The following is an 18334-nucleotide window of genomic DNA, read 5'->3' as shown; positions in this document are numbered from 1 at the left end:
TTAATCTTTCCTTAAATGCATGCCTGTGTTGGGTTAACAATAGGGTAGATAAGTATTTCATTTTTGGGTTGATATTATCAGATTGTTAACTATCAGTGGTCTATCCGTTTCTGATATAAGCTTATGCGGGGAGAAAATAGTTCTTGTTACTCATACTAGCATTGTTGCTTCTATATTTAAATAGAATGGCCCAGGAGGTATAATTAGGAGTTGATGTAATATGATTGGGATTAAGTTATATTGTTTGTTGAGCTGGAACGCTTTCTCAATTGGTGGCTGCTTTTAAGCCAACTATGGTGATGTTAGTATATACTCTCTAATAAAGGTTGTATCCTGATTCTAAGAAGCTGTACCTTCTTAGACTATATTTTAAATTTACATTAAAATTTTGTTTTTTTTTAGGTAAATTTAAAGTTGAACTAAAATTCTGTTTGTGGGCAACCAGCTATCACCAGGCTCGTTAGGCTTTTCACCTCTACCCACAAATCTTCTCACTATTTTGCTACATAGATGAGTTGATCCTTTTAGATTGTTTATGGGTAGCTCGTCTGGTTTCGGGGAGCTTAGCTTAAGTTCTCTTTGTTAAGTCGTTTCTGGCTAGTTCATTATGCAAAAGGTAAAAGGGGTAATCTTTGCTGTTTAATACTGTTAAGATGTCTTTCATCATTCCCTTACGGTACTATCTCTATCGCTCCAATTAAAATTTCTATCTCCTATACTTTTATTATTTAACTAAATGTTTTACTTTATATGTCTGTGATACTTAAGTTTGGGGTTAGTTGGGCTAGCTTTTGTTCAAAGTGGTCATAAGTAATGAAATCTTCTGGGTGTAGGCCAGACGCTTTAGTTAAGCTACACTTTGATTAATCCAAGCACACCTTCCGGTATGCTTACCTTGTTACGACTTGTCTCCTCTTGTGTCTTAGTTAAGTTAATATGGTTATGGTTGTGTCTTATTACTTGAGGAGGGTGACGGGCGGTGTGTGCGTGCTTCATGGCCCTATTCAATTAAGCTCTCTATTCTTAATTTACTACTAAATCCTCCTTCAGTTTTTAATTTCATAAAAACGTTCGTGGAATGTTCTTGGGTAGAAAATGTAGCCCATTTCTTCCCACCCCATAAGTTACACCTTGACCTAACTTTTTTATGTAAAATGATTGTGCTTACTATTCTACCTTTTGAGGGTTTGCTGAAGATGGCGGTATATAGACTGAATTAGCAAAGGGTGGTGAGGTTTATCGGGGTTTATCGATTATAGAACAGGCTCCTCTAGAGGGATATAAAGCACCGCCAAGTCCTTTGAGTTTTAAGCTATTGCTAGTAGTCCTCTGGCGAATTATTTTGTTGTAAAATTATCTATGTTTAGGGCTAAGCATAGTGGGGTATCTAATCCCAGTTTGGGTCTTAGCTATCGTGTAGTCAGATTATTATAAAGTCACTTTCGTGGTCTATTTTATGGTAACTGTAGCTTTTTACGGCTTAGTTAAGTTTTAACTTTAGTGCAAAGGTATCTTAAACACGCTTTACGCCGTGGGCCTATTAGTTTGGGTTAATCGTATGACCGCGGTGGCTGGCACGAAATTTACCAACCCTTTTTAGTATGGCTTAGTCAAACTTTCGTTTATGGCTTAATTTTTATCACTGCTGTATCCCGTGGGGGTGTGGCTTAGCAAGGTGTTATGAGCTACTTAAGAGTGTGCTTGATACCTGCTCCTTTAGATCACTGCTGATTTTAAGGGCATTCTCACTGGGGCGTGGAGACTTGCATGTGTAAGTCTACTAAGAACTAATAGGAAGGCTAGGACCAAACCTTTGTGTTTATGGAGTCGTGCGACTCATCTTGGCATTTTCAGTGCCTTGCTTTATTAATTAAGCTACATTAACTTATACTGAAATTGTAGTGTGTATAATAAATAAAATACATAGTAAATATGAGAGGAAAAAAAAAGGGGATGCTATCTATAGATAGACCACGAGATCGAATGCGTGTAAGACTGTTGTGTTAAGTTAACTAGAGTAGCAATACATTTGTATACAATTTAAATAAAGCTTGTGAGTATTGTATGCACTTAGTCCTGTTTTTGGGGTTTGGCAGGACATAAATAAGTGTATAATAGATGACATGAGTTTATGGGGGGTAAGGGGGGTTTGTATAAGTTAACTTAATGTCTTGCGCGTGTACGTACGTGTACACACGTGTACGTACGTGTACACACGTGTACGTACGTGTACACACGTGTACGTACGTGTACACACGTGTACGTACGTGTACACACGTGTACGTACGTGTACACACGTGTACGTACGTGTACGTACGTGTACGTACGTGTACGTACGTGTACACACGTGTACGTACGTGTACACACGTGTACGTACGTGTACACACGTGTACGTACGTGTACACACGTGTACGTACGTGTACACACGTGTACGTACGTGTACACACGTGTGTCCTAGAATTATATGTCCTGAAACCATTGACTGAATAGCACCTTGATTTTATGCGTGAGTTGATAAATGATAATGAATAAGTCCAGCTACAAGTTATTTGACTGCATTAGGGCCGCGACGGGCATATTCCCTGAGAGCAGAAGATAAGTTAGAGTTAGTGCCGTTGCGGTCATAGATGAGTGATAGCAGATTCCCCCCCTAAAAATAAAAGATACCAAATGCATGACACCACAGTTATGTGTGATCATGGGCTGATTAGTCACTAGTCCATCGAGATGTCCCATTTGCGAGAATTAGTAGGATTGGAATAAATAGAGTCATGGCCCTGAGGTAAGAACCAGATGCCAGGTATAGTTTCATGATAGTAACCCCCACATTAGCATGGGCCCGGAGCGAGAAGAGTGACATTACAGGCAAGGATTGATGGTTTCTCGAGGCATGGTGATTAAGCCCTTATTGGACTAAGTGATATGCATCTAGTTACTGTTGAGGATCAATGGGTTGTGGAATTGGACTAGACATGTCCTATGTAAAGATATAATATCATGTACATGCTTATATGCATGGGGCAAGCCATTAATGCACGACGTACATAGGGGAGGGAAAGAAGGATTTTTTGGAGATACTGACATAGCACAGTAGAGGTGGTCCAATATATGAATGTAGGGGGTGTCAGGGAATAGTTTAAGAAGAATTTCAGCTTTGGGTGCTGATGGTGGAGCAAGAGCTTCTTCCTTGAGTCTTAGGGAGGGCGACTACTCTCCATTTTTGGTTTACAAGACCAAGGTAATGATTATACTACAAAGACTCTTCATTTTAGAAGATTATTTTCGATAACGCTAATTGTTGGCATTAGAATCAATAGGATGGTGAAATATAGAATTGAGGCGACCTGTCCGATAATGATGAAAGGGTGTTCAACTGGCTGTCCTCCAATCCAAGTTAAAGTGAGAAGATCGGCGACTAAAAGTCAGAATAGGCATTGGCTGAGGGGTCGGAATATTATACTGCGTTGCTTAGATGTGTGGAGGAATGGAATGAATGCTAAAATTAGGATGGAGAATACTAGGGCGAGTACACCTCCTAATTTATTAGGGATAGATCGTAGGATGGCATAGGCGAATAGGAAGTATCATTCAGGTTTGATATGTGGAGGGGTGTTTAGGGGGTTTGCAGGGGTGTAGTTGTCTGGATCTCCTAATAGGTCTGGTGAAAATAAAACTAGTGATATTAAGACTAGGAGCAGGAGTAGGATTCCTAGGATATCTTTAATTGTGTAGTAGGGGTGAAACGGAATTTTGTCTGAGTCTGATGTGATTCCTGAGGGGTTGTTGGATCCGGTTTCGTGTAGAAATAGGAGGTGTACTATTGCTAGAGCTGCGATGATGAATGGAAAGATAAAATGAAATGCAAAGAATCGTGTTAAGGTTGCTTTGTCTACTGAGAAGCCACCTCAGATTCACTCTACTAAGTTGGTTCCGATATAGGGGATGGCGGAGAGAAGGTTAGTGATTACAGTTGCCCCTCAAAATGATATTTGTCCTCACGGCAGTACATAGCCTATGAATGCTGTGGCTATGGTTGCGAATAGTAGTACAATTCCAATGTTTCATGTTTCTATGAATACATAGGATCCATAGTATAGGCCTCGTCCCACATGTATGAATAGGCAGATGAAGAATATGGAAGCGCCATTTGCATGTATATAGCGGATAATTCAGCCGTAGTTAACGTCTCGACAGATGTGGGTGACCGATGAAAAAGCTGTGGCCGTGTCCGATGTGTAGTGTATAGCTAGAAATAAACCTGTTAGAATCTGTAGAATCAAGCATACTCCTAATAAGGACCCGAAATTCCATCAAGCAGAGATGTTAGATGGCGCTGGGAGGTCAATGAATGAATTGTTGACAATTTTGGCTAGTGGGTGGGTTTTTCGAATGTTGGTCATTAATGTTCTTATAGTTGAAATACAACGATGATTTTTCATGTCATTAGTCATGGTTAAATTCCATGTAGGAATAATGATAACATACATTGTATTTATTTTAAGTATCGTTTTTGTGATGAGTTTTGTGGGTTTTGCCACTAAACCATCTCCTATTTATGGTGGGCTTGTGCTAATTATTAGCGGTGGGATTGGTTGTGCGATTGTTCTGAATTTTGGGGGTTCTTTTTTTAGGGCTGATAGTGTTTTTAATTTATTTGGGGGGTATATTAGTAGTATTTGGTTATACAACTGCTATGGCTACTGAGCAATACCCTGAGGTGTGAGTTTCAAATAAGGCTGTTCTAGCGGCTTTTATTACTGGTCTATTGTCTGAGTTGTTGACTGCTTGCTATATTTTGAAGGATGATGAGGTGGAGGTAGTATTAAAGTTTAATGGAATAGGGGATTGGGTAATTTATGATACGGGGGACTCTGGGTTTTTTAGTGAAGAGGCTATGGGTATTGCGGCTTTATATAGTTATGGAACCTGGTTGGTGATTGTTACAGGTTGGTCGCTGTTAACTGGTGTGTTGGTTATCATGGAAGTTACCCGTGGTAATTAAGGATTAGTAGGCTGAGAATTATAGTTAGTATGAACGATAGGAAATAGAGCTTGATGAGACCCTTTTGATTTGAAATAAGGGTAGAAGATTTTATTTGGAAATACGAGATTGATTTGGGTAGGATGTTTTCTAGTCAGATGGAGTCCAGAAGTATAGATGCTGATTTCTGGCTGATGGTTAAACTTGTTTTAGGTGTGAGGCGGTGCATAATGGTTGGATAATAGCCAAGGAGGGTGGAAAATTTAAAGTAATTAGATGGATAGTTAAATTTGAGTCCTTGTATGGTAAGGTTTAGTTCTAGTGCCAGGATGAAACCCAAGATAGTTACTGCAAGGGCTATCATTTTTAGATAATGAGGCATAGTTATCTGTGGGATGGTGGTGGGTGTGATGCTGTGGGAGATAATGTATCCTGCAAATACACTTCCGATAAGGAGTCGTTTAATAGAGTTAATTAGGAGAGGATTATTCTCGTTGATAAGGATTATAGGGGAGAAGCGGGGCTGGCCTAGTAGAGCGAAGAATATAATTCGGGTGCTGTAGGCAGCGGTTAGGGATGTGGCAACGAGTGTAATTAAGAGGGCTCAGGCGTTGGTATTCGACGTGTTAGCGGACTCGATGATCAGGTCTTTGGAGTAGAATCCTGTAAGGAAAGGTATGCCTGTTAATGCGAGGCTTCCGACAATCAGGGAAGTTGTGGTGAAGGGAAGGACTTTAAATAGGCCACCTATCTTTCGAATGTCTTGTTCATCGTTTAGGCTGTGGATAATTGACCCTGAACATATGAATAACATAGCTTTAAAAAATGCGTGAGTGCAGATGTGTAAGAAGGCTAGGTAAGGCTGGTTAATGCCAATTGTTACTATTATTAGGCCTAGTTGGCTTGAGGTAGAGAACGCTACAATTTTTTTGATATCGTTCTGTGTAAGAGCGCAGATTGCAGTAAATAGTGTAGTAATAGCCCCTAAGCATAAAGTGAGGGTTTGAATAGTTTGATTATGCTCTATTAGTGGATGAAAGCGGATAAGAAGAAATACTCCTGCTACAACTATTGTGCTTGAGTGAAGTAGGGCTGATACAGGAGTGGGGCCTTCTATGGCTGAGGGGAGTCAGGGATGTAAGCCGAATTGAGCAGATTTACCGGTAGCTGCTAATAGTAAGCCAAGTAGCGGCAAATTAAAATTATCGTTTGTTGTAATAAAGATTTGTTGAAGGTCTCATGTGTTTAAGTTCAATAGAAACCATGCTATGGTTATAATGAAGCCTACATCTCCAATACGGTTATAGAGGATAGCTTGTAGGGCAGCTGTATTTGCATCGGTTCGGCCGTATCATCATCCAATAAGTAAAAATGATATAATGCCAACTCCTTCTCAGCCAATGAATAGTTGGAATATGTTGTTTGCGGTGACTAAGACTATTATAGTAATAAGAAATAAGAGAAGATACTTGAAAAATCGGTTAATATAAGGATCGGAGTGTATATATCATATAGAAAACTCTATAATAGACCACGTGACAAAAAGGGCTACGGGCACAAAGATTATTGAGAAGTAGTCTAATTTAAAACTCATGGATAGTTTTATGGTCTGGATTGTTATTCAATGTCAGTTTGAAACAATTGTTTCCTGTCCTGAGTAGATGAATATTATTGTGGGAATTATGCTAATTATGAATGCGTAAGAAGTAGCGGTTTTACATAGTATGGGTATAGCTTATTTTTGTAGAGTTTAGTAGAGGTTATAATGATGGGCAAAGTAAGAATGACTAGAGCTGTGATTATGCATGAAGTAAATATATTTATTACTTTTATTTGGAGTTGCACCAATTTTTTGGTTCCTAAGACCAATGGATTACTTCTATCCTATAAAAGTTGAAAAAGCCATGTTCTTATACATGGGAGCATGAGTTAGCAGTTCTTGCAGTACTTTTTCGGTAAGCAAAAAGGTTTGAGCTTTTATTATTAGATTCACAATCTAATGTTTTTGTTAAACTATGCTTACAGTAGATGGGACCGAGAATAATTTTAGGGTTAAGGGATAGGAGGAGTAGAGGCAGTAGATGCAAGGTTATTAGGGCATTTTCTCGTGTGAATGACGGTTTGATATTTTTGATATGGTGGGAATATTTACCACGCTGTGTGGTGATTAGTATATAAAGTGAGTATAGGGCAGTGATGGTGATGTTAATTCCTATTAGAATAATAGTAATGTTGGATCATGAGAATGAGGATATCACTACAAATAGTTCTCCGATAAGATTAATTGTTGGAGGAAGAGCCAGATTTGTGAGGCTTGCTAATAACCATCAGGCTGCTATCAGGGGAAGGAGGGTTTGAAGTCCTCGTGCGAGAATCATAGTACGGCTATGGATTCGTTCGTAATTGGAGTTGGCTAAGCAGAATAGCATCGAGGATGTTAAACCATGGGCAATTATTAGGGCTGTTGCACCTATATAACTTCATGGTGTTTGAATAAGAACCGCTACAATAACGAGTGCCATATGACTAACTGAGGAGTATGCAATTAGGGATTTTAGATCTGTTTGACGGAGACAGATAGAGCTTGTTATGATTATGCCTCATAGAGATAATATTATGAAAGGATACGCTATGAAGTTGGTCAGGGGGTTTAGTAGGGTTGTAATTCGTATCATGCCATAGCCTCCTAATTTCAGGAGTACGGCGGCAAGTACCATGGAGCCGGCAATAGGGGCCTCTACGTGTGCTTTTGGTAGTCACAAGTGGAGGCCGTATAGAGGTATCTTTACTATGAATGCTATCATGCATGCCAATCATAAGAAAACATTAGATCAGGAGTTTGGCAGAGGTTGAATTCAGTATTGAATTATGAGAAAATTTAGGGAGCCCATGAAATTGTGGATGTAAAGGAGAGCTACTAGGAGTGGGAGAGATCCTATTAAAGTATAAAATAAGAAGTAGAGCCCTGCGTTTAGTCGTTCAGTTTGATTCCCCCATCGGGTAATAATGATCAGGGTTGGGATTAGTGTTGCCTCAAATAGGATGTAAAAGAAGATAAGTTCAGAGGCGGTGAAAGTTATAATTAGGAACAACTGGAGAAGAATCAGTATTGAAATATATAGTTTTTTTCGAGTTAAGGGTTCTTTTGATAAATGGTGTTGGCTTGCTATAAGTATAAGGGGTAGAAGTCATGTTGTAAGTGCTAGTAGCGGTGCTGATAGGGAGTCAGAGAAAAATATTAAGGAGGGGTTCAATGTATTATCATTTGGTTGATTCAGGTAGAATAAGCTGATTAAGCTGATTAGCAAACCATATGTTGTCGTGTTAATTCAGATTATGTTAGGCTTTGATACTCATGTAAGGGGATCAGTATGATAGTGGGGATGATAATTTTTAGCATTGTAAGAGGTTTAGGTTTTGTACGTAATCAGTCCCGTAGGTGTTAGATACTATAACTAGTAGAGATAGTCCTAATGCTGCTTCGCAGGCAGCAAATACTAGTAGTACGATTGGTATCATGCTGGCTAATGTAAGGTGGTTGTTGAGAATAGTTACAGATATTATTACAAATAGTGATAATATTATGCCCTCTAAGCATAGTAGCGATGATATTAGGTGTGATCGATAAACAAGTATACCTATTAGAGAAAGAATGAATGCCAGAAAGATATTAATATATACTATGGACATATGATAATTATGAGATAAATCATAATCTAATGAGTCGAAATCATTTGTTTTGGCTTAAACTAATTATCATATTCGGTTCATTCTAGCCCCTTTTCGGTTCATTCGTACGCTAGGCTTGCAGCTAGGAGGGAGATTAGTAGGAGTGCTATGATAAGTATTGTTGTCAACTTGTTGGTTTGTGACGCTCAGGGAAGTGGGAGTAGGAGTGCGATTTCTAGGTCGAAAAGCAGGAATGTGATGGCAACTAGGAAGAATTTTATAGAGAAAGGTAGGCGAGCAGATCCCATGGGGTCAAAACCACATTCGTAGGGGCTTGTCTTGTCTGTATAAATATTTAGTTGGGGAAGTCAGAATGCGATTAGTACAAGTAAGGACGCTAGGGTTACATTAGTTATCAAGGTTAGTATTACGTTTATTACTTCTTTCCAGGTTGATCTGGAGCTAACTGATTGGAAGTCAATTGTACTAGTTATACTAAAGAAATAGGATCCTCATCAATAAATAGATACATATAAGAATAGTCAGACTACATCAACAAAGTGTCAATATCATGCAGCGGCTTCAAATCCGAAGTGGTGGTTTGATGTGAAGTGGTAGTATAGTTGTCGGAGAAAGCACACGATAAGGAATGTGGAGCCAATAATTACATGTAGTCCGTGAAACCCAGTAGCTATAAAAAAGGTAGATCCGTACACTCCGTCGGAGATTGTAAAAGATGTCTCGTAGTATTCGGAGGCCTGTAATAGTGTAAAATATACGCCTAAGGAGATTGTAATAAATAGGCCTTGAAGTATGTGTTTACGATTGCCTTCTATTAAACTATGATGGGCTCAAGTAATAGATACTCCGGAGGCTAGGAGGACTGAGGTGTTGAGTAGAGGAACTTCTAGTGGGTTAAGAGGAATAATGCCGGTGGGAGGTCAGCAACCTCCAAGTTCAGGAGTAGGGGCTAGGCTGGAATGGTAAAAGGCTCAAAAGAAGCCTGCAAAGAAAAATACTTCTGATACAATAAAAAGAACTATTCCGTACCGTAGTCCTTTTTGTACAATAGGGGTGTGATGTCCTTGGAATGTGCCTTCTCGGATCACATCTCGTCATCACTGGTATATGGTTAGCAGGTTGGTTGTGAATCCTAATGTAAGTAGGGATATTGAGTTATAGTGAAATCATATGATAAGACCCGATGTTATAAGAAGGGCAGAAAGGGCTCCTGTTAGCGGTCATGGGCTTGGGTTAACTATATGGTAAGCGTGAGTTTGGTGGGTCATTAGGTGTTGTCATGTAAGTATAGACTTACTAGTAAGGTAAAGACATAGGCTTGAATTAAGGCAACAGCAAACTCTAGAATCGTAAATAGAATTAAAATAATAAAAGTGATGAAAGCTGTGGTCGCGCTAATATTAATAAGAGCTAAGGTAGCCCCTCCAATCAAATGGATTAGGAGGTGTCCTGCAGTAATATTGGCGGTTAATCGAACGGCTAGAGCTATGGGTTGAATGAATAGACTAATAGTTTCGATGATTACTAGTATTGGAATTAGGGGAAGAGGGGTGCCTTGGGGTAGAAAGTGTGCCAAGGATGCTTTGGTCTTATAGCGGAAACCGGTAATTACTGTCCCTGCTCATAGGGGGATTGCTATTCCGAGGTTTATAGAGAGTTGTGTCGTGGGCGTAAATGAGTGGGGTAGTAGTCCAAGTAGGTTAGTTGAACCAATGAATAGAATTAGTGATATAAGTATGAGAGCTCAGGTTCGTCCCTTTTGATTATGAATTGCTAGTATTTGTTTTGATGTTAATTGAATTAATCATTGCTGAATGGAGATTAACCGATTATTGATTAGGCGATTGGGTGCTGGGAATAAAATGGAAGGGAATATGACGATCAGTACTACAATAGGGAGACCTATTATTGAGGGGGCAGCGAAAGAGGCGAATAAATTTTCGTTCATTTGTTTTCTCAAGGATTATGTTGACTAGTGATTTTAGTAGACTTGGTTATTGGGTTTTCCGGGTAGTGGTGATTTGAAATTTTTAGTTGGAATAGAATGAAGAGGGTGAGAAATATTGAAAAGATTATAATAAATCAGGTGGATGTGTCTAGCTGTGGCATTTCATTAAGGGGAGGTTAAAACTCCCAGTCTTTAACTTAAAAGGTTAATGCTTTATAGCTTCTTAATGAGTAAGTCTAGTCTAGGTTATACTATTAAGGCAGATCAGGTTTCAAAATAAGATAGGGGGACTATTTCAAGAACAATGGGTATAAAGCTATGGTTAGATCCGCAGATTTCAGAGCACTGGCCATAATACAGTCCCGGTCGTATGGCTATAAGGGTGGTTTGGTTTAGTCGTCCTGGAATAGCGTCAGTTTTTAGACCTAGTGATGGAACAGCTCATGAATGCAAAACGTCTTCTGAAGAAATAAGTATTCGGATGGTTATTTCTATTGGGAGGACAACTCGGTTGTCTACTTCTAATAGTCGGAGTTCTCCTGGCTTTAATTCTTGTGTTGGGATTATGTAGGAGTCAAAGTTTAAGTCTTCATAATCAGTATATTCATAGCTTCAGTATCATTGGTGGCCTATTGTTTTCACGGTTAAAGAGGGGTTATTGATTTCGTCTATTATATAAAGGATTCGGAGGGAAGGTAGAGCGATTAGGATTAGGATAATGGCGGGTAGGATAGTTCATACTGTTTCTACTTCCTGTGCGTCTATTGTGCTTGTATGAGTTAATTTTGTAGTCAATATTAGGGAAATGATGTAGAGAACTAAAGAACTGATTAAGAATACAATTATTAGTGTATGGTCATGAAAATGAAGTAGCTCCTCTATAATAGGGGAGGTTGCGTCCTGTAATCCGAGTTGAAATGGGTACGCCATAGAGGTATATAGGGGTTTCACCTATAATTTAACCTTGACAAAGTTATGTAATATTTTACTAATACCTCCTGATTGAGAAAGACATAGTGGTTATGACATTGGCTTGAAACCAATTTTAGGGGGTTCGATTCCTTCCTTTCTTATTTTTGGATTACATATGTAGGTTCTTCGAACGTGTGATATGGAGGGGGACATCCATGTAGTCATTCAATATTAGTTGTAGTAAGTTCTACTATAGCAACTTCTCGTTTGGATGCAAAGGCCTCTCAGATTATAAAAATTATAAGCATCACCGCTGTAAGCGAGATAAACGATCCTATAGAGGAGACGGTATTTCAGGTGGTATATGCATCTGGATAGTCAGAGTACCGACGAGGTATTCCGGATAAACCTAGGAAATGCTGAGGGAAGAAAGTTATATTTACTCCCACAAATATAATTGTAAAGTGAATCTTTGCTCAAGTATCGTTAAGAGTATAACCTGAGAATAAGGGGAATCAGTGGGCAAATCCTCCCATAATGGCAAAAACTGCTCCCATTGAGAGCACATAGTGAAAATGAGCTACAACATAATACGTATCATGAAGAACGATGTCTAAGGACGAATTAGCTAGGACAATGCCTGTTAGCCCGCCTACTGTGAATAAGAAAATAAACCCTAAAGCTCATAGCATAGCTGGAGATCATTTAATATTGCCTCCGTGAAGTGTTGCCAGTCAACTAAATACTTTTACTCCTGTTGGAATAGCGATAATTATAGTGGCGGATGTGAAGTATGCTCGTGTGTCTACGTCTATTCCTACAGTAAACATATGGTGAGCTCATACGATAAAGCCTAAAAACCCAATAGATATTATTGCCCATACTATTCCTATATAGCCGAAAGGCTCTTTTTTCCCTGAGTAGTAAGTGACAATGTGAGAAATTATTCCGAACCCTGGCAGGATAAGAATGTAAACTTCAGGATGTCCGAAGAATCAGAATAAGTGTTGATATAGGATAGGGTCTCCTCCTCCAGCGGGATCGAAAAATGTCGTATTAAGATTACGGTCTGTTAAAAGTATTGTAATTCCAGCAGCCAGTACAGGCAGGGATAGTAGGAGTAGAACTGCTGTAATTAGTACTGATCATACAAATAGGGGGGTTTGATACTGGGATATTGCAGGGGGTTTTATGTTGATAATAGTAGTAATGAAATTAATTGCCCCTAAAATAGAAGAGACTCCGGCTAAATGTAAGGAGAAAATTGTAAGATCAACGGATGCTCCTGCATGGGCCAGATTGCCAGCCAGTGGGGGGTAAACGGTCCACCCCGTTCCTGCACCTGCTTCTACCATAGAAGATGCTAATAGTAGAAGAAAAGATGGAGGAAGAAGTCAGAAGCTCATGTTATTTATTCGGGGGAATGCCATGTCCGGAGCACCAATTATTAATGGCACTAGTCAGTTTCCAAAGCCCCCAATTATAATGGGCATGACTATGAAGAAGATTATTACGAAAGCATGGGCGGTTACGACGACGTTATAAATTTGATCGTCGCCTAGTAAAGTACCGGGCTGACCTAGTTCGGCTCGGATGAGGAGGCTCAAGGCAGTGCCTACTATGCCGGCTCATGCTCCAAATAGTAAGTATAAAGTACCAATATCTTTGTGATTAGTAGAGAACAGTCATCGGTTAATGAACATAGGTAAAATGGCTGATAAAAGCATTAGACTGTAAATCTAAAAATAGAGGTTTAAGTCCTCTTTTTGCCAAGCTCTGTGGTGAATTTTCATATTGAATTGCAAATTCAAAGAAGCAGCCTAGACGCCGCCGGGGCTTCTCCCGCCTTTTTTTTCTACGCGGCGGGAGAAGGTAGATTGAAGCCAGTTACTAGGGTATTTAGCTGTTAACTAAAATTTCGTGAGGTAGAAGCTCACCAATCTAGGGAGGGCTTAGCTTAATTAAAGTGTTTGATTTGCATTCAATTGATGTAAGATAGATTCTTGCAGCCCTTAGAGGTGATTTGGTCAGGGGTTAAGTGTATAGCACTTGCTTAGAGCTTTGAAGGCTCTTGGTCTGGTCTAACCTAAACTCCTAGTCCAAGACTGATAATATAGGTGTTAGCGGGAGTAGTATAGTTGAGATAATGATTAAGGGGGGTAGTAGGGTTGCCTTTTTTGTGTACTCGAATTGTCATTTTATTTTTATGTTATTTGTGGACGGGAATATGGTAAGTGCGGTGCTATATGTGAGTCGCAGGTAGAAATATAAGTTAAGTAGAGCGGTGATGGCTATTAGTGTTGGAATAATAATTATGTTATTTTTTGTTAATTCTTGAATAATTATTCATTTAGGGATGAAGCCAGATAATGGGGGTAGTCCTCCTAGGGATAATATTAAGATTAAGATTATGGAGGTGATTAGGGGAAATTTATTTCATATGTGGGATAAGGATAAGGTTGTGGTGGATGAGTTTAATATGAATAGTATGAAGGTAGATAGTGTTATTAGAATATATAAAGTTAAGTTTAGGATTATTATTGTAGGGTTGTAAATAATGATAGCGGCTATTCAGCCTATGTGGGCAATGGAGGAGTATGCTATGATTTTTCGTAGTTGAGTTTGATTTAGTCCGCCTCAGCCTCCTACTAGAACGGATGCGAGGGCTATTAGTATAAGAAGGTTGGTGTTAATTGATGGGGAGATTTGATATAGGATGGATATAGGTGCGATTTTTTGTCATGTTAGTAGGATTATTCCTGATATAAGTGTTACTCCTTGTGCTACTTCGGGAACTCAGAAGTGGAATGGAGATAGGCCTAGTTTTATTGTTAGGGCGGTGGTTATTATGATGGATGCGATGGGGTTTGAGATTTTTGAGATTACTCATTGGCCGGAGTAAAGAAGGTTAATGGTGACTCCTATTATTAGTAATATTGAGGCAGTAGCTTGTGTAAGAAAATATTTTGTAGAGGCTTCTATGGCTCGTGGATTATACTTTTTTATGAGGATAGGGATGATGGCTAGCATGTTTATTTCGAATCCAATTCAGATCAGTAATCAGTGCGAGCTTAGTATGACGATTATGGTCCCTGCCATGATAGTTGCTATAATAATAGTGAGAATAGGGGGTTTTATTAGTACGGGAAGGGTATAAACCAACATTTCGGGGTATGGGCCCGATAGCTTAATTTAGCTGACCTTACTGTAGAATATAGTGTAAGTTTGGTAGCACGAAGATCTTTGAATTCTTAAGATTAGGTTCGAAGCCTATTATTCTAGAAATAAGAGGATTTAAACCTCTATTATTTACTCTATCAAAGTAACTCTTTTATCAGACATATTTCTTATGTTTGGGGTGGGATACTCGCGGTAATAATGGGTAAGGCAACATGTCATATGCATAGGGCTAAAGTTAGGGGTAGAAAATTTTTTCACAATAAGTGTATTAATTGATCATAGCGGAATCGAGGGTATGATGCTCGAATTCATAGGAAGCAGATAGTTAGTAAGAGGGTTTTTATAGTGAAGTTAATAGAGTAGAGTTCTGGTATAAATGGGTTGTGGAATGCACCGAAGAATAGAATTGTTGTGAGGATATTTATTATAATGATATTTGCGTACTCTGCTAGAAAGAATAGGGCAAAAGGACCCGCTGCATACTCTACGTTAAATCCAGAAACTAGTTCGGATTCTCCTTCAGTTAAGTCGAAGGGGGCTCGGTTAGTTTCTGCTAGAGTAGAAATGAATCATATCATGGCTAGGGGCCAGGCCGGAAAGATTAGTCATATATGTTCTTGGGTGATAATTAGTGTGGATAGTGTAAATGACCCGTTTATTAGGAGGACTGATAGGAGAATGATTGCTAGTGTTACTTCATATGAGATTGTTTGAGCTACTGCTCGGAGGGCTCCGATTAGAGCGTATTTGGAGTTTGAGGCTCATCCTGACCAAAGGATGGAGTATACGGCGAGACTTGATATTGCTAGTATGAATAGGACTCCTAAGTTTATATTAATGAGTGGGTAGGGCATTGGGAGAGGGATTCATATAGTTAGGGCTAGTGATAGAGCTAGAATGGGGGCTAGAATGAATATTGATATGGAGGATGTAAGTGGTCGTAGAGGTTCTTTTGTGAAGAGTTTTACTGCATCTGCGATTGGTTGAAGGAGGCCGTAGGGGCCTACGATATTAGGCCCTTTTCGAAGTTGTATGTAGCCTAAGACTTTTCGTTCAACGAGGGTGAGGAAGGCTACGGCAAGAAGGATTGGGATGATAAGAGAGATAATGTTGATAAAGAACATTTTGTTAGGGAGAGGAATTGAACCTCTGATAATAAAGGTTTAAGTTTTACGCAGTTACCGGGCTCTGCCACCCTAACAAAGCCCCTTTTCTCGGGCTTATGAGGAGATAAACTGGTTAGATTGAGTTGACTTCATCTATTAGTTTTAAGGCGCCTTTGTGAGGTAGGCCTTACATCCCTTGTCCTTTCGTACTGGGGGAGGTTATATAATAGATAGAAACCGACCTGGATTACTCCGGTCTGAACTCAGATCAAGTAGGACTTTAATCGTTGAACAAACGAACCCTTAATAGCTGCTGCACCATTAGGATGTCCTGATCCAACATCGAGGTCGTAAACCCTATTGTCGATATGGACTCTTGAATAGGATTGCGCTGTTATCCCTAGGGTAACTTGTTCCGTTGATCAAAAATTATTGGATCAATAAGTGATGTTATATTTTGACTTGTGGGTCTAAATTTTAATCACTCGGGAGTTTTTTTATATTCCGAGGTCACCCCAACCTAAATTGCTAACCCACAATAATGGTGTAATGTTATGCCTTGTAGGTATTTAGTATCCATAAGTTTGGGTTAGTTAATTAAAGCTCCATAGGGTCTTCTCGTCTTATTGTGGCATTCCCGCCTCTTCACGGGAAGGTCAATTTCACTGATTGGGAATAAGAGACAGTTAAACCCTCGTGTGGCCATTCATACAAGTCCTTATTTAGAGAACAAATGATATGCTACCTTTGCACGGTCAGGATACCGCGGCCGTTAAACAAGTGTCACTGGGCAGGCAGTGCCTCCAATACTAGAAATGCTGGAGGTGATGTTTTTGGTAAACAGGCGGGGTTTGTGTTTGCCGAGTTCCTTTACTCCTTTTAATCTTTCCTTAAATGCATGCCTGTGTTGGGTTAACAATAGGGTAGATAAGTATTTCATTTTTGGGTTGATTATTATCAGATTGTTAACTATCAGTGGTCTATCCGTTTCTGATATAAGCCTTATGCGGGGAGAAAATAGTTCTTGTTACTCATACTAGCATTGTTGCTTCTATATTTAAATAGAATGGCCCAGGAGGTATAATTAGGAGTTGATGTAATATGATTGGGATTAAGTTATATTGTTTGTTGAGCTGGAACGCTTTCTCAATTGGTGGCTGCTTTTAAGCCAACTATGGTGATGTTAGTATATACTCTCTAATAAAGGTTGTATCCTGATTCTAAGAAGCTGTACCTTCTTAGACTATATTTTAAATTTACATTAAAATTTTGTTTTTTTAGGTAAATTTTAAAGTTGAACTAAAATTCTGTTTGTGGGCAACCAGCTATCACCAGGCTCGTTAGGCTTTTCACCTCTACCCACAAATCTTCTCACTATTTTGCTACATAGATGAGTTGATCCTTTTAGATTGTTTATGGGTAGCTCGTCTGGTTTCGGGGAGCTTAGCTTAAGTTCTCTTTGTTAAGTCGTTTCTGGCTAGTTCATTATGCAAAAGGTAAAAGGGGTAATCTTTGCTGTTTAATACTGTTAAGATGTCTTTCATCATTCCCTTACGGTACTATCTCTATCGCTCCAATTAAAATTTCTATCTCCTATACTTTTATTATTTAACTAAATGTTTTACTTTATATGTCTGTGATACTTAAGTTTGGGGTTAGTTGGGCTAGCTTTTGTTCAAAGTGGTCATAAGTAATGAAATCTTCTGGGTGTAGGCCAGACGCTTTAGTTAAGCTACACTTTGATTAATCCAAGCACACCTTCCGGTATGCTTACCTTGTTACGACTTGTCTCCTCTTGTGTCTTAGTTAAGTTAATATGGTTATGGTTGTGTCTTATTACTTGAGGAGGGTGACGGGCGGTGTGTGCGTGCTTCATGGCCCTATTCAATTAAGCTCTCTATTCTTAATTTACTACTAAATCCTCCTTCAGTTTTTAATTTCATAAAAACGTTCGTGGAATGTTCTTGGGTAGAAAATGTAGCCCATTTCTTCCCACCCCATAAGTTACACCTTGACCTAACTTTTTTATGTAAAATGATTGTGCTTACTATTCTACCTTTTGAGGGTTTGCTGAAGATGGCGGTATATAGACTGAATTAGCAAAGGGTGGTGAGGTTTATCGGGGTTTATCGATTATAGAACAGGCTCCTCTAGAGGGATATAAAGCACCGCCAAGTCCTTTGAGTTTTAGCTATTGCTAGTAGTCTCTGGCGAATTATTTTGTTGTAAAATTATCTATGTTTAGGCTAAGCATAGTGGGTTTCTAATCCAGTTTTGGGTCTTAGCTATCGTGTAGTCAGATTATTATAAAGTCACTTTCGTGGTCTATTTTATGGTAACTGTAGCTTTTTACGGCTTAGTTAAGTTTTAACTTTAGTGCAAAGGTATCTTAAACACGCTTTACGCCGTGGGCCTATTAGTTTGGGTTAATCGTATGACCGCGGTGGCTGGCACGAAATTTACCAACCCTTTTAGTATTTAGTATGGCTTAGTCAAACTTTCGTTTATGGCTTAATT

At 39.1% G+C, this 18334-nt stretch overlaps 2 pseudogenes; both read right to left on the bottom strand.

Moving 5' to 3' along the window:
- Positions 1-861: 861 nt before the first annotated feature.
- LOC144309883 (18S ribosomal RNA) lies at positions 862-1816 on the bottom strand (annotated as a pseudogene).
- Positions 1817-17566: 15750 nt separating this feature from the next.
- Positions 17567-18026, bottom strand: LOC144309885 (18S ribosomal RNA; annotated as a pseudogene).
- Positions 18027-18334: the final 308 nt, after the last annotated feature.

This window comes from Canis aureus, unplaced genomic scaffold (assembly GCF_053574225.1).
Source record: "Canis aureus isolate CA01 unplaced genomic scaffold, VMU_Caureus_v.1.0 ptg000234l_RagTag, whole genome shotgun sequence".
Taxonomy (NCBI): domain Eukaryota; kingdom Metazoa; phylum Chordata; class Mammalia; order Carnivora; family Canidae; genus Canis; species Canis aureus.
The sequence above is the reverse complement of the archived record's forward strand: the minus strand, read 5'-3'. Positions and strand labels throughout refer to the sequence as shown.